The following is a 12,174-nucleotide window of genomic DNA, read 5'->3' on the forward strand; positions in this document are numbered from 1 at the left end:
TTGTTTAACTTTATGAGCTGTATTTGCAATTAGTGCGCTCGTTAGCATGTAGTTAAAAGCGTCCATGAAAATTCGCTATTACTTATTTTGTTAGCATTCTGGTAATAGATGCCCAGTGGGCTTTTTTGCATTTTTAGCACCCCCTTGTGTGTTATGCTGGTAATACCATAAATCCCGGGATGGCAGAAGAACGGTATAAAAATCTGGATACCGCCCAAGCCTACCTGACAGTGCTCTTCAGCGTGCGTGTTATCAGCCCTTAGCAGCCTTCTGGATTTGTTAGCACCCTTTGGCACACATGAGCCCTCTTTATCCCACTTCAGCCCCCTTTAGCGCTGACTGCCTGCACGTTTGACTCATCAGCTGAGCTGAGCGTTAGGGTTAGATAAACAGTAAGCTTGCATGCACGCACGCACGCACGCACACACACACACACACACACACAGGAATGCTCCAGAGTTTTCCTGACGGAGTATAAAGAGGTTGGGACTATGTTGAAGACCACTACCTACTGTTCCTATGGCTATTGGCTTGGCAACCTGTATAACCCTCTACTACCAATTTACATGCTACTCTAGACTTTCCTTGGTACTCGTGCCCAGAGGTTAGACTAATTGAGGAGAGCTGTGTGTGTGTCACCGTGACTATGGGGACACTGAGGATGTGTGTATCAAGGAGTAGAGGTGGCTCTTGCTCTCTACAGGTGCTTCTTTTTGAGCTGTTTGTGACACTGAGGTTTCTATAACTCTCTCCTCATCACATCCACATTAGTCAACTCTCTCATCCTCTGTGAGGGACAGTCATCTGGTTTAGAAAGAGGTAGAGAATAGGAAAAGACCAGGGAAGAGAGGAAAAGACGAAAATGCATCAATCAATCACATAGTGGATATGCTTTTTTCTGGCCCCACCCTCCCTCCCATTATGCTCTGGTGTGGCCAATTTCCTCTGGTTTGGGGCGTGGAGGTGTCAGGATATTGAATCATGGTAGAAAGGGAGAGTGAGAAGTGTGACATTCACGCCATGATTTATGATTTATTTCTACCCACCGTGTTATTGCTTATTGTTCCCCCCCCACCCCCCAGTTATGGGTGCAGATGATTCAGAAAAACTCTCTCTCTTTCTCTGTGTTTCTCTTCCTCTTTCTCACTGATTTTCTCTCACTCACTCCCTCTTGCTCTCTTGCGTGCGCGCACACACACACCTCCCTCCTATGAATCTATGGCTCTCTCTTTCTTGCATTTGTGTCTCACTTATTCTTCCTCTCTTTGTTTTCTTCTTCCCCCTGTTCTGATTATCATTCTCTCTTTCATTAAGTGGTCATTTCCTGTGCTAGCACTGTTTAATGAGAGCGTCACGCCAACAAAGTGCTAATTTGTCAAACGTCAAATTCACGGCAGTGTGTCGGAGGACCATTACCCTCTAATTCTCTCTCTCTGTCTCTCTCTCTATCTCTCTCTCTCTGTTCTCCATCCCTGTCTCTCGCTCGCTCTCTCTYGCTCGCGCCTCCATCCCTGTCTCCGTCCAGCTCGTGGAGGCAACTGTGTCATTGGGTTTGACAGGTTCTGATTCTCCTGTCAGATTTAATTTGACTATTTATTCCGATGTGTACACACCTCGAATCCTACCACTGTTGGACTGGGTGGGTGCGTGCTTGTGTGTGTGTGTTTTTAGTAAACACAGTTAACCAATAGCGATTAACACATGGGAGCACACAGACACACACTGTGCATATGTATGTTTCTGATTCGTATGGCTAACTGGGTTTACTGAACTGGCCTCATGGCATGTGTTTTGCTACCACGATAAGACAAATTAGTCCTAACTTCTATGTATTATTATTATCATCTGGAATGCACAGATCACATTCGCATGCTGCTCTTGTTGGTATGCCCTCATACACTGTCTTGGGTTGACAGAAAGCGATAGAGCTGTTTTGATCCCTATAAATCATGTTGGGTTTGGCTGGCTCACCACACCACACACACACACACACACACACACACACACACACACACACACACACCTTCTCTTTCTCAATATCTCTCGCTCTCTCTCGCCATCGCTGTTGATTGATGGTATTTGTGGAGCACCACACACTCCTCCTGGCCTAGAGAATGCACAGCCCTCTCCCTACTGTTTGGTAGATAAGTTTGTTTTGTGCGTTTGCAGATGCGTACGTGTGTGAGGATGCGGGAGGCGGTGTGTGTCTGTCAGGCTTATGCTAATGTTAAGTGCATTTCCCACCAGTTCGCTTCCCACAGGGATGAATTGCAATTGTACGTGCAAAAAGCATGAACATGAGCATTTACTATTGTCACACCATTACATCCATAAAAGGGTCTAACGAGGCTAGATTGTCCCTCTGTCTGTTGATAACCACTCTTTCTCTGTTGACGGTCTGAACACTTTCACCCACTCAGGTTTGACTTGCCACCCATTTGGAAATAGGCCATTTGACTGTGTGTCTGGTTGGTGTACAGTATGACTCTATTACAGAATGCTTCTATTGATAATTACGTTGTATTTAAATAAAGAAAATGCATGTTTTATTGTTACATACAACGGATAGGTGCAGTGAAATGTTGTTTTACAGGGTCAGCCATAGTAGTATGGCACCCCTGGAGGAAATTAAGATGAAGTGCCTTGCTCAAGGGAACATCAACAGATTTGTTTTTACCTTGTTGGCTTAGGTATCAGATCACAGATCACTGCACCTGTACATAGCCCATCTGTAAACAGCCCATCTATCTACCTCATCCCCATACTGTATTTATTTATTTATCTTGCTCCTTTGTACCCCAGTATCTCTACTTGCGCATTCATCTTCTGCACAGCTACCATTCCAGTGTTTAATTGCTATATTGTAATTACTTCGCCACCATGGCCTATTTATTGCCTTAACTCCCTTATCTTACCTCATTTACACTCACTGTATATAGACTTTTTGTTTTCTTTTTTCTACTGTATGTTTTGTTTATTCCATGTGTAACTCTGTGTTGTTTTATGTGTCAAATKGCTATGCTTTATCTTGGCCAGGTCCCAGTTGCAAATGAGAACTTGTTCTCAACTAGCCTAATGTAAACTCACGTAAACTCGTACATCACCTTGGTCTGTACAATTTACCTTATTTTAGCGCCCCAAAAACGTAATACTTCCAGATCAACTGTAATTGCAATACCATTGTAAAGCACAATTTCTCCCCTTTCCAACAGAATTCATGCCGAGGCCTTCACGCTGCCCGTTTCTGCATAATTCAAGAAGGCAATGAGCTCCTTCGGGTCTTTTTAAAAATGGCGGGTGGGGAAGCAAAACTAATACATTATAGTGAGAAGGACAGATGTCGTGTGGGAAAATTGCTTTTTTCACTCGATCTGTCCAACTTATCACCTTATCGCCTCTAAAATGTAAATAAAACACTATAAAGAGTTTATATAATGTGTCATTACATACCTATTTGAAGGTTTGTGTCGAATTTGAATCGGGTTTTTAGGGCGGTGCTAAAGTGATCTTAGAAGTAAACAGCGGCTTTGAGAATGATGATCGCATGCAATGATGACGAAAAAAATGACTAGGTATCCCCCCCTTACCCCCGTCACTGTCCATTTCTTGTTTTTAAACGATCAGAGAAGTGCTACACCTGGTGGAGAGATTGTAAGACAGAAATAGTTGCTTTATGCGTGCTGTACGTTACGACATGACACGTCAAGATGTAACGGAGGGTCAGTTTTTTTCAACTTTTCTAACTATTAGGGTGAAATACTTTAGTCATTACTCTTAATGTCATTCAGATTCTCTTATTATTACTTTAAACATATAAATTCCCTTATCACCTACCTGGTTAAATAAAGGTGAAATAAAAATACAAAGGTATTCGAACCAGCGACCGTTCAGTTACTGGCCCAGCGCTCAAACCGCTAAGCTACCTTACCGCCCTATTGTTTCTAATCCTGTATGATTCCAGTCCTGTTGTGCGTCTGTGCTTGAAGCAAAGGAGTTCCAGAGGAGGGCGACAGCGAGCCCAGCGGGCAGCGGCGGGGGCTCCACGGGCCACTTTAGCCCCAGCACTTACCCCGATCCTGACCCCTACGAATGCCAGTCCTCCTACTTTCAGCCAACCAGAGGAGGAGAGATAGAGGTTAATGCCTCTACCCTCAAAGCCAGTACGTACCACAGTAGAGCGCCACTAACTGATTTTGTTGTTCAGGGCTATGGCATGAACAGTAAAGTAACACCCATGATTTGGTGGTACATGTTGGTGTGGGACAATGCTTGAATGACTGCTTGAGTACCGGCACCTCTTATGGAATATTCACTTAAAAAATATGTTGACTACCGGCACCTAAATATAAAGACTAACTGCAGTCAAATTGTGTACTGACACATAGAGTATTTCAGTCCACTTCAACTATTGGTATAGGATGGGAACACCGTTGGGTGGTAACATAGTAATGACATAAAAAAATATATTTATATAGTTTTACGCAACTTTCACTGGGGATGGGGGGGACGTCCCCCCACATTCTGAAATTGCATTTGTGTCCCCTCCCAGTTTTATCATTGGAATGTGATACAAAACGAGGCAACAGTGTGCTTTAGGACCATGCGGATGCCTCCGAGCGGTCGGGTAGGCTGTTTGGTTTGTTTATCCGACTGGATAACAATGTTAATTCTTATATATATATATATATATGTATATATAATGTCCCCCCCACCTCTAAAACCAAAGTTGGTCCCCTGGTTTTACGTGTTCCTTGTATTAGTTAGTAGTTTTGCCCGGCCCTAGCCTATTGGTCGAGGAAACACCACGGCCGTGTCCGAAATTTGTCTCACTTTTACTTACTAAAACTACATAATCAAACTAATCAAACTACATACTATTGTTTGGTGGAAATGTATGCAGTAAGCAACAAATATCAACATTGTAGGCTCACACACACTGAGAATGTCATCTTTTGCAAAATTGTTTTGTCGATTCTCTTCCTCCATAGCATGCAACGAATTCGTACTAAATGAAAAGACTAAATGAGTGTAACATTCTGGCATTTATAGCATACTAAATTTCACATATTATACATTTCGAATACCCCAGCGGCCTACTATTTAGGATGCAGTTACGGGTATCCGGACACTGCCCACATCTCATGGTTTGTCAAATGGTGGTTCACTGGCTGTGTGAGAAATATGAGTATCCGACAGCAAAGTATGGCTGTTGAGCCAGAAGCTCTCCCTGTATATCCCAGCTTGGGGCCCTCATAGACAGCTGAGCCCTTTTTAGGAGGCTCGCCAGGGTTAAACAAACACTACGTTTCCCAGGTCTCCCCTCGGTAGTGCTCCCTAGGTGGGATTCACTTTAGCTGCCTGCCAAGGCCAGGCTGAACGCAGGCACACACACACACACACACACACACACACACACACACACACACACACACACACACACACACACACACACAGGCAGGCAGTTACACTCACACACACTCACTAGATGGGGAAAAACATTGGGGCTTTGTGTGTGGCGTGCGTGCGAGATGGCGCAACAATGTACGTGTGTGGTCACTGTAGTTTGTTAGTATACGTGTGCAGTTTTAGGTGAGTGGTTGCATGACTAAGCATACTTGCGTGCATGTTCATTTAACAACCTCACAGAATTTAGAACTGCTATGTAAAGAGAAGCTCAGCTTTTAATTCACTGCCTGTGAAAGAGGATTTAAGTGCGGCTCTGGCATTCTTTGGGATAAGTCATGTCCTTTTAATGTAAACATCTAGGCCAAGGTGTACCGTTACAGAAAACTTAACCTCCGGCTCTCACACTTTTCCCAAATCCCCTTCTTCCTCCTAATTTTCTTCTTCCCTACTTCCCCTTTCTTTCTCTTCCATTTCTCGCCTCATTTTCTTCTTTCCTCACTCCCCCTTTATTTCTCTCTTACCCTTCTCCTCATGTTCTATTTTTTCCCCCACCTTTATTTAACTAGGTAGGCCAGTTGAGAACAAGTTCTCATTTACACTGCGACCTGGCCAAGATAAAGCAAAGCAGTGCGACAAAATCAAACAGCACAGAGTTTCACATAAACAAACGTACAGTCAATAACACAATAGAAAAAAATCTATGTACAGTGTGTGCAAATGTAGGGAGGTAGGCAATACATAGGCCATAGAGGGGAAATAATTAHAATTTAGCCTAAACACCGGAGTGATAGATGTGCAGATGATGATGTGCAAGTAGAGATACTGGGGTGCAAAAGAGCAAGAGGGTCAGTAATAATATAGGGGTGAGGTAGTTGGGTGTGCTATTTACATATTGGCTATGTACAGTGATCGGTAAGCTGCACTGACAGCTGATGCTTAAAGTTAGAGGGAGATATAAGACTCCAGCTTCAGTGATTTTTGCACTTCGTTCCAGTCATTTGCAGCAGAGAACTAGAAGGAAAGGCGGCCAAAGGAAGTGTTGGCTTTGAGGATGACCAGTGAAATATACCTGCTGGAGCGCTTGCTACAGGTGGGTGTTGCTATGGTGACCAGTGAGCTGAGATAAGGCAGGGCTTTACCTAGTATAGACTTATAGATGACCTGGAGCCAGTGGGTTTGGCGACGAATATGTAGTGAGGGCCAGCCAACGAGAGCATACAGGTCGCAGTGGTGGGTAGTATATGGGGCTTTAGTAACAAAACGGATGGCACTGTGATAGACTGCATCCAATTTGCTGAGTAGAGTGTTGGAGGCTATTTTGTAAATTACATCGCCGTCACGGAAAAGGATCGGTAGGATAGTCAGTTTTACGAGGGTATGTTTGGCAGCATGAGTAAAGGAGGCTTTGTTGCGAAATAGGAAGCCGATTCTAGATTTAATTTTGGATTGGAGATGCTTAATGTGAGTCTTGAAGGAGAGTTTACAGTCTAACCAGACACCTAGGTATTTGTAGTTGTCCACATATTCTAAGTCAGAACCGTCCAGAGTAGTGATGCTAGTCAGGCGGGAGGGTGCGGGCAGCAATCGGTTGATGAGCATGCACTTAGTTTTACTAGCATTTAAGAGCAGTTGGAGGCTACGGAAGGAGTGTTGTATGGCATTGAAGCTCATTTGGAGGTTTGTTTGCACAGTGTCCAAAGAAGGGACAGATCTATACAGAATGGTGTTGTCTGCGTAGAGGTGAATCAGAGAATCACCAGCAGCAAGAGCGACATCATTGATGTATACAGAGAAAAGAGTCGGCCAGAGAATTGAACCCTGTGGCACCCCCATAGAGACTACAAGAGGTCCGGACAACAGGCCCTCCGATTTGATCTGAACTCTATCTGAGAAGTAGTTGGTGAACCAGGCGAGGCAGTCATTTCAGAAGCCAAGGCTATTGAGTCTGCTGATAAGAATGCGGTGATTGAGAGTCGAAAGCCTTTGTTCAGGTCGATGAAGACGGCTGCACAGTACTGTCTTTTATCGATGGCGGTTATATCGTTTAGATATCGTTATATTGTTTATTCTTTCCTCACACCCCTTTCTCTCTCCTACTACTGTCCTCCTTTTCTCTCATCCTTCTCCCCCTTTCTTTCAGTCAATCCTCCTCTCCCACCATCCATCAGATGTTCCATGACCCAGAGCAGAGTGCCAACCCCTCTGACCCCCCCATCCTCTTTCTGCCACCCCCTACCACACCATTCACCACCTGCCAGTCACTCACCCAACCACCCAGCTGCCCCCCAACTCTCACCGCTTCCTCCCTAACCCTTGGCGTTCTGGATCACAGCTCCTCGCTAACCAACCGCAGTGCTCTGGGATGGGACTCAGCAACTAACTGGATTAACACTGTAGCCTGTTAGCGTGCCCAGGGTCCAGCCGAGCATGAAGACTTTTTTTCAATGCCTCTCATTTGAACCCTTTTTAAAAAACCTTTTAGGACCCCTTCCTGCCACCCCTCAACCCCTTACATAGTTAGGACATGGCCCTATGGAGCTCCCCCACATAGGTTGAGATGACAAAAGCAGCTTATTTAATTCGTCTCAGTCTACTAACAAAAGCATGGGTGGAGAACTCACTTAAACACTTTCTCAGCTACCATACCTCCCTTCACATCCCCAGTCCACTTCTCCGCACTGTCTGTACTCAGGACTCCCTCTTCTCATCGTGTGCCACACGCGGCACTCTCTTTGTCTTTTCTTTACTCCATCTTCTAATTAAGCATCATTCTGGCTTTTCTGTGCGTCCTCTATATCTCGTACTCACACCCACTGTGCTCCGCTGTGTGCCGGCGGGCGAGAGCGTCTTTTCACCTACGGCGCGACGTTAGCGAGAGGGGCAGAACACACACAGAAATCCTTGGGAACTAACACTTCTCTAATGTACCCGTTACCGCCTATGTCCTACTAGCTATGTGCATGCTATCTTACAGTATGTCCCCACCTGTCTAATATATTAATGTGTTAGGCTTCAGTCGGCCGCCATACTCCCAACAAAATCTGCCATTTCCCATTCCGCTCTTCGCCTATCAACTCTCCACCTACTCCTTGCTCCATTCTCTTTTCTCCTTCTGAGCCCATTTGGCTACACCCCCACATAATAGTATTAATCAAATCACCAATATCTCTTTTAAGCATCTACCTATATAACTAACAGTTCGGGGACACAAGTCTATCTTGACACCTCGTACCTGACAATGTTTTCGCAGTCTTCTTCCTCCTACTCTACACAAGCAGTGTTTAGCACGCCGATCCTGTAATTCTTTTATCACATAGTTTACCCATTTTCACACTTCTCGCGAGAGACCGCGGAACTCTAACAACCCACAGAATAACTCCCCAGGCTACCAAATCTCCATTCACTCCTCTCTTCTCCGATCCTCTCCTTCCTTCTCCTTCTGCGTGTCCTTTACGCCTCTCGTCGTCTACTCCCTCTCTCTTTTCGTCCCTCCTTCTATCTTCCACTCACTCTCCTATCCAATCTTAATGTCTGCGCTCCATTTTTATTGCCTTCCTCACTATCGATCCTCCAGTTAAGTATCCTTCTTCCTCATATCATCAGAAACAAGTCCAGATCCCTCTGAACTAATTATGGTCGTTACAGAAGACCTTAGCTTCCTTCAATCTACAGAGATCACACCCGTTTCTCCTCCTGTAGCTTCCTTGACCATTCCCTTGCACATCACTGTCCTTGGGCTTACAGGGATCTTCCATTTGGACCCCACTCTCCGTACCCAGCTTACAACCTTCTCCAGCTAATCCTCTCAGGTTTCCGGGGCTGTCGACTGGCAATCGACCTTTCGGCTCCCTCCAAAGGATTTCATGCTCTTGGGGTTTCAGGTCTGGAGACTGGCTATGGGGCCCACACTCCGACAGGCACCTTCATGACTAATACTCTCTGTTAAGCGGGAGGCGCACACTCACGTTAGTTGCACCGTGGCTGGTGTTTCGGGTCACAGTGATTACAATGCGTGGAAGCGAGCCCAGACCGATACGCACCCATCTATCAGAGTGCTGCGTTCTAGGCTGAGCGAAAGGAGCGTTGTTCTGGTCGAAAGATCGTACGCAGGGATGCAATGGGGCGCCGCGACGAAGTACGCAGTATAGCGCATCGCCCGGAATACCAGGGATATGGCAAGTGCGTCGCATGGCACCTCTTATGGCAAAGAAGAGCAGATCCCGAGCAGAAGAGAGTGATAGATGTGTCCACCTCTGTCCATTACGTATAAGTTCACGGTTGGGGAATAGTGTTAGTCTTCTATTTTGGGAGGTATCCCTGATACTCATCTTCGTAATCCTGCCAAGGGAACCGGTGCAGTACTTGGAGTTGTAGAGCAAACAAAAGCTCTATTTCATTGTCATCATCAGACCAACGATCCCGACCTCTCCCATTGCCTCCTCTCTGTCGATATATCCAGTGGTCATTGATGCAAACTTCAGACGGGCCTGGACATCCGCTGGCTTGAGCAGGGGACCTTGCGTGCGCTGCAGGATTTAATCCATGACGGCGTGAGTGTGTTACTATATGGTTTTTCCTTAGACTGTGGTCCCAGCTCTCTTCAGGTCAATGACCAGGTCCTGCCGTGTGTCTTCTGGCTGATCCTCACATTCCTCATGATCATTGATGCCCCCACGAGGTGAGATCTGCATGGAGCCCCAGACCGAGGGTGTGATGACCGTCATCTTGAACTTCTTCCATTTTCTAATAATTGTGCCAACAGTTGTTGCCTTCTCACCAAGCTGCTTGGCTATTGTCCTGTAGCCCATCCCAGCCTTGTACAGGTCTACAATTATCCCTGATGTCCTTACACAGCTCTCTGCTCTTGGCATTGTGGAAGAGGTTGGAGTCTGTGTGTGATTGAGTGTTGTGACAGGTGTCTTTTATACAGTAACGAGTTCAAAACAGTGCAGTTAATACAGGTAATGAATGGAGAACAGGAGGGCTTCTTAAAGAAAAACTACAGGTCTGTGAGAGCCGGAATTCTAACTGGTTGTAGGATCAAATACTCTATGTCATGCAATAAAATGCAAATTAATTACTTAAAAATACATTACAATGTGATTTTCTGGATTTTTGTTTTAGGTATCGTCTCTCACAGTTGAAGTGTACCTATGATAAAAATGACAGACCTCTACATGCTTTGTAAGTAGGAAAACCTGCAAAATCGGCAGTGTATCAAATACTTGTTCTCCCCACTGTATATACACTACAGTTCAAACGTTTGGGGTCAAAGAAAAGCCAATTTTTTGTTCATTTAAAATAACATCAAATTGATCAGAAATACAGTGTACACATTGTTAATGTTGTAAATGATTGTTGTAGCAGGAAACTGCTTTTTGAATAAAAATTCAATTTTTTAACCATTTTAAAAGGCATTATCATCATTAGAAAACCCTTTTGCAATTTTGTCAGCACAGCTGAAAACTTTTGTGCTGATTTAAAGAAGCAATAAAACTGGCCTTCTTTAGACTAGACTAGCTGAGTATCTGGAGCATCAGCATTTGTGGGTTCGTTTACAGGCTCAAAATGGCCAGAATCAAAGTTCTTTCTTCTGAAACTCGTCAGTCTATTCTTGTTCTGAGAAATGAAGGCTATTCCATGCCAAGAAACTGAAGATCTCGTGCAACGCTGTGAGCTACTCCCTTCACAGAACAGCGCAAACTGTCTCTAACCAGAATAGAAAGAGTGGGAGGCCCCGGTGCACAACTGAGCAAAAGGACAAGTACATTAGAGTGTCTAGTTTGAGAAACAGATGCCTCACTATTCCTTAACTGGCAGCTTCATTAAATAGTACCCACAAAACACCAGTCTCAACGTCAACAGTGAAGTGTCTGTGTTCTTTTGCCCATCTTAATCTTTTCTTTTTATTGGTCAGTCTGCGATATGGCTTTTTCTTTGCAGCTCTGCCTAGAAGGCCAGCATCCCGGAGTCGCCTCTTCACTGTTGATGTTGAGACTTGTGTTTTGTGGGTACTAATTAATGAAGCTGCCAGCCAGTTGAGGACTTGTGAGGCTTATGATGGAGAAATTAATATTCACTTCTCTGGCAACCGCTCTGGTGGACATTCCTGCAGTCAGCATGCCAATTAAAATTTAAAAAAATTGTATTTGTCACATGCGCCGAATAACGAATTAACGTAAAATGCTTACTTACAAGCCCTTAACCAACAATGCAGTTAAAGAAATATAGTTAAAATATTTACTAAATAAACAAAAGTTTAAAAAAATAAAAATAATTATCAATCAAAAGGTAACACAATACATTTTCATAACAATAACGTGGTTATATAGGGGGTACCATACCAAGTCAATGTGCGGGGGTACAGGTTAGTCGAGGTAATTTGTAAAGTGACTATGCATAGATAATAAACAGAGAGTAGCAGCAGTGGAAAAACAAAGGCTGGGTCAATGTAAATAGTCCAGGTGGTCATTTGATTAGTTGTTCAGCAGTCTTATGTCTTGGGGGTAGAAGCTGTTAGGAGCTTTTTGGTCCTAGACTTGGCACTCTGGTATCGCTTGCCGTGGAGTAGCAGAAGTCTGACTTGGGTGACTGGAGTCTTGGAACATTTTTGGGACCTTTCTCTGACACGCCTAGTACACCGGTCCTGGATGTCAGGAAGCTTGGCCCCAGTGATGTACTGGGCCGTACGCACAACCCTCTGTAGCGCCTTATGGTCAGATGCCGAGCAGTTGCCATACCAGGCGGTGATGCAACTGGTCAGGATGC

The 12,174-nt window shown here is 44.7% G+C and overlaps 1 long non-coding RNA gene across 1 annotated transcript in view; it reads right to left on the reverse strand.

Moving 5' to 3' along the window:
* The window catches only part of LOC139023115 (uncharacterized), a 227,590-nt gene extending 216,636 nt beyond the window's left edge, over nt 1–10,954 (reverse strand). The window contains exon 1 of the long non-coding RNA XR_011474270.1: nt 10,924–10,954. This is a non-coding gene — a long non-coding RNA (uncharacterized lncRNA). The remainder of the gene's footprint in view (nt 1–10,923) is intronic.
* Between the last annotated feature and the right edge of the window lie 1,220 nt (nt 10,955–12,174).

The sequence above is a fragment of the Salvelinus sp. IW2-2015 genome, linkage group LG27 (genome assembly GCF_002910315.2).
Source record: "Salvelinus sp. IW2-2015 linkage group LG27, ASM291031v2, whole genome shotgun sequence".
Lineage (NCBI taxonomy): Eukaryota > Metazoa > Chordata > Actinopteri > Salmoniformes > Salmonidae > Salvelinus > Salvelinus sp. IW2-2015.